A 4,888-nucleotide genomic window follows, 5' to 3' on the forward strand; every position below is an offset into this window, starting at 1 on the left:
TAATGATGCAGCAGCATGCTCGAATTTCCCGCAAAAACCTACCTGTACCACTCAAATCAGAAAACATTATTATAAGATAACCGTTGTGAATCGGGCTAAAGTAAGGCGATAGTATTGAACACTGGCTGGTTATGTACTTGCTCAAATATTGATTTCGGATCATTTTTAACCAAAAAAAGTTACGGACTGCAGCTTTAACACATTGCTTTCTGAAATACTTAATTCTGATTGGTTGATTGTAGGATTCTTCAGTCAAATATTTTATATATAACGAGTCTAATGAATACCAAACTGTTTAACCAACTACAACCAGTTTCCGCTGTGCTAGTTTCACAGCTCTCATATCACTCAGCAGTCTCTTTCTTACAAAACACAGAAATTTGTGCCCATCTAGGCTAGTCAGTATGTAGCTATGAAATAAGTGCATAATAGCCTGTTTTCATTCAAGTTATAGCTCTGAGCATTGCCTTTCAAGACTTTCACTTTCATTGTATTCCATTGGATTCACATCTAGCTTCACTTATTATATTGCACTTATTATGCTGCACTTTAATAGCCTATTTGCTAAATGAAGGCCATAGATTTAGGCTTATAGTTCTGGGGCACAGAAGACCATATCAGGTAATATGTGGTATAAACTGCCACCTCTGCAAAAAAAGTAAGAAACTTTGTATTGTTATATGAGAAGGATTTTAATTTTGAGGTTGTCTTGTCCTGCCATCTGTCGACAGTGATCAATATACGGTATGGCTAGCAGGGCTTAACGCTAAGGATTTTTTTCTACTGGCCCAGTCGGGGCAGTGGTTCAGATTTTTACTTGCCCTGCCAATATTTTCACTGGCCCTGCCACAAAAAAAAAAAAAGTTGCTGTTATCATTGTTTTTGACCCATGTTATCTTTTATTCTTATAGATAAGCTTATATGACAACAAAATTTTTGACACCTATTAAATTTTTACAAATCTCGATTCCAATTTCGATACCACAGCACAAACTACTAGCCTAACAAATATAAAGTTTATTATTAAAGACAAGTGAACAGTCAGTAAATTAGGGATGTTCATTTCGGTTATTTTTCCTAACCGACAACCGACGCTCGTTAACCGATTGTTAACCGTTAACCGACAAGATTATTTTAAATTAGAATTGAATAAAATTAGAAAGGATAAGTATCTGTGACCCGTTAAAAAATACTAACATTTGTTTACATGCGCAAAAAGCAGCAAACAACAGAACATGAGGATTCACATGGTCATCATATACGCACCTGCAGCGCTTCTGCGAGCAGTAGCCTATAGCATATATAACGAATAAATAGGCCTATACGAGAAACATATTTTTACTTAAATAATAAATTAAGAGAATGAAAGAAAAACTGCAACAAGTAGCCTATATGCAGAGCTTCGGTTCATTTTTGTGCTGCGCGAAAGGAAACAGACGGCAGAAAGCGGCATCCTATTTTTCTTTAGGCTTATTTTACAAAAGCACAAAGATTTGTTTTTATTGTGAATGTACACAAATAAAGGCAAACCTTTTACAATTCCGATTATCTTTAGGACTAAAAGGAGTAGTTTCTTCCACTGTTAGAACGGAAAAATTCAAGTGATTGCGCTGCATGCGAGCACTCAGTTAAGCATTGCTACCTTGACAATGCAGCCTGTTCATTATCATAATAAAATACAGTCAGACAAACATATGGATAAAAAAATATTTTGTAAAAAATATGTTGTAAAATCTGTGCCGTTAAGTGTTATCACAGTACCGCCGTGATGTTATGCAAAACTTTTTGTTTTACGTGGATATTGGAACGCAGTGAAGTACATAATAAATAATAATTTGCCATTCAAATACATCGCGAATCTGGAAACATTTGATTTTGTGTGGAATGAGAGACCCAATGTTGGTTTCAGTTTCGTTTTAGCCTAAATTAATTCGTTTTGGCTTGTCGTTTATATTGCTGTAGCTTCTTATATTTTTAATTCTTGTTCTTTTCTAAATACTGTTAATTGAAAGGATTTGTTGTGGAGTGAGGGGAACTAAAATAGCCTAGCTATGTTTACACAGTGTTTATTATAATGTTTGTAAACATTTTGTGTCTGCATTGGGCCTATTTCTGAATGAAATAAAAAATGTGACTTATACACGACTTGTTTTTTCCCCCCTAAAAAAACACTTTTTTTTTATATACGCGTAGCGTATTTTAACCATGCAGCAAACCTTTTTAAATATTTTGATAAATTACTGGAAAAATAAATAATTAAATGACTTTTTAAATCGTTTAACTGATTGTATTAATCGGTCAAAATTCTTACGGTCGGTTAAACGGTTATAATGAACATCCCTACAGTAAATAAGGACAAATTACTAACAATAGCACAACTGCATATGGAACAAAGATACAAATGAAATGATGCTTTATGAAAAACATCAGACGGGCTGAATGAGACACAAATTGGAAAATTGGTTGAAGTAAAACAAAATATGGCCAGTCGACCGGTGCATCTGTACTTTACTGTATAAATTATATATAGATTAATCATTGTTAAAGATACAAAGATACTTGCCAAGATGGGCATTTTGACATACTTTTTTAATGTATTTGTCTGTTCAAGCACAAGAATGCGCACTGTACACACAGAACACAGCGTGTGAGTACTGAATGGAGTTGTCTTGCGTGTCTTGTTAGAATGCTTTAAAATCGCTTAAAAAATTTTAATTAACAAGTCATAAAAACACATGCAAATGATAAAATTTCGTGACGACGCAGCAGTGGCACGATCGGGCCAGTGACAAATTCGTCAACTGTCCCGTGCATCTTTCACGCTGGCCCCGGGCAGTCCTTATTATCAAGCCCTGGCTAGTGTTTAGGACAATTAGTGGTTTAGGGTGATCGTTCATTTGCCATAGATTTTTTTAAAGACTTGTATTATTCATCATAATGAGGGCTAATCAATAGTTCTCGAGCATTCTAAAAGCCTTTTTTCTGCTGTGCTTCAGTTTTCTCATTTACTCTCCCATTACATTGCGGGAAACTTGTCAGTAAAACGTTAATTGTTTTTTTGTTTTTTTTGCATTTTAATCTTATTTTTAGCTTATATAGCTCAATATCATGGCGTTATAGTACATATCTAGGTTGTGTTTCAAAGTAATGAACAAAGCATTCATTATTAATAAATGTAGTCCTGCAGTTTTTGTTTTAAATCTACCGGTAGCCTTGTTCTTTAAAATATGAAAAGATATGATCCCACTGGTGCGCAAATTGATAGCCTACATTTCAGATAGCTTAAGGGCCCCATGAGAATCAATATTGTTGGTAGAGAATACTGGTCTGGAACAAGAACAAAGGCCCATCTGAAGTCAAAAGCTTTATGGTTTCCTAGTTGCTATAATCTAGAACGCATACAAGCACTCATTTAATCAAACCCTCAGTGCTCTCTGCCCTAGGTCTCACATCTGTTGAGGTGAAGTAAAAGGTTCTTAATTAACGCAGCAGGAAATCTTCACTTTCATCTTCTCCCTGTATACAAATCATTAGATTTGATCACAGCTCAGCGCCGATCAGCTGCTTGCCTGAAGCCATTATCCAAATAGATTAGCTCCTCATTTTATAACCTCTTTCTATTCGTGAAACTTCATGACAAAGCTTGAGACAGTGCTGTCTTTCATCACTGTTACATAATGTGTGCCTTAAGACGTGTTCACAATGCCAGCGATTTGCAAAATTTGCTGTTTTGATGTTTGTGTGATTGATTTTGCTTCCTCAACCCCAGTTCATATTCTCTTGTGATTCATCCACAGGTTGCATTGAGCGCCCATTTCCTCCTGCCTCCCCTAGTGGGATGGTTCTGCATGACAGGGAGGGTATGGTTCTGTAACCCCCTCTCTGTTCTCCAGTTCCCATCCCATAAACCCAGTGGACCACAGCCATAGTGTTGCCTTCAATGAACATCCCTCTGGAACTCTAGATCAAGTAAGTCAGCCACATTGAGTTTTATAGATACAGACTCTTAGTTAACCCAGCGACCTCTGGTATTAAAAAGCTAGATTTTCTCTGTACGCTTCAATAACATTCATTTAAAACATCCACAGACTACATTTTTTTTTTTTTTATTGGATCTAGACCCATTTCATTTTCAATGTGATACTAAATCTAAAAAGAGTTTTTTAAGACTCACATTTCACTCCCATTGCTGTAGACATACAATAACGGTGAAAGTCGTAAATGCTGTTTTTTTTTTTTCGTGGGCTGGACTGTTTGCCCACTTTTTAACCATCAAGGTCCTTCGTAAAGTCACAATCTGTGCTGATGTGCAGCAGGTTATTGATGTGGATATGGTGCAATTGTATAAACACTTTGCCAAGCCTTGGTTAGGCTTTATTCGTGTGGCTTATAACTAGATGAAGTGTAACAGACGTTACAGTTGCTATGGCAATGCAAAAAATTATTTTGCACACATATGCATCTGTGACTAGACTGTCTCGGCTTCTGTTGAATTTTCACATTCACTGATAACATGACTGTCATGTATGCTAGATGTTACATAACTTCTGTTTGCTTCTGCAGTTTTGTTACCTTTTCCTTTTACACTGATAGGTAAATACCAAGTAGTTTAGCTTATTTAAAGGGGTCATATGATGCGATTTCAAGTTTTCCTTTCTCTTTGGAGTGTTACAAGCTGTTCGTGAATAGATAAGATCCCTAAAGTTGCAAAGACTAAAGTCTCAAACCCAAAGAGATATTCTTTATAAAAGTTAAGACTCGCCCATGCCCTCCTAAAATGCCTCGTTTAAACACGCCCCCACATATCTACCTCACGATGTGGGAAGATTTGCATAACACCACCCAAATGTTCACACAAAGAAAGAAGGCGTAACTTTATTCTCGCTGT

General features: G+C 36.2%; 1 protein-coding gene across 4 annotated transcripts in view; it reads left to right on the forward strand.

The window, feature by feature from the left end:
• LOC107710951 (nuclear receptor coactivator 1-like) overlaps window positions 1–4,888 on the forward strand; it is a 70,790-nt gene that overhangs the window by 8,108 nt on the left and 57,794 nt on the right. For all 4 annotated transcript variants that reach the window (XM_016515846.1, XM_016515849.1, XM_016515847.1 and 1 more), the window contains exon 2: window positions 3,798–3,973. The gene's annotated coding sequence lies outside the window, so the exon portion shown is untranslated. The remainder of the gene's footprint in view (window positions 1–3,797; window positions 3,974–4,888) is intronic.

This window comes from Sinocyclocheilus rhinocerous, unplaced genomic scaffold, assembly GCF_001515625.1.
Source record: "Sinocyclocheilus rhinocerous isolate Xijiao unplaced genomic scaffold, SAMN03320098_v1.1 scaffold1679, whole genome shotgun sequence".
In the NCBI taxonomy this organism is placed as follows: domain Eukaryota; kingdom Metazoa; phylum Chordata; class Actinopteri; order Cypriniformes; family Cyprinidae; genus Sinocyclocheilus; species Sinocyclocheilus rhinocerous.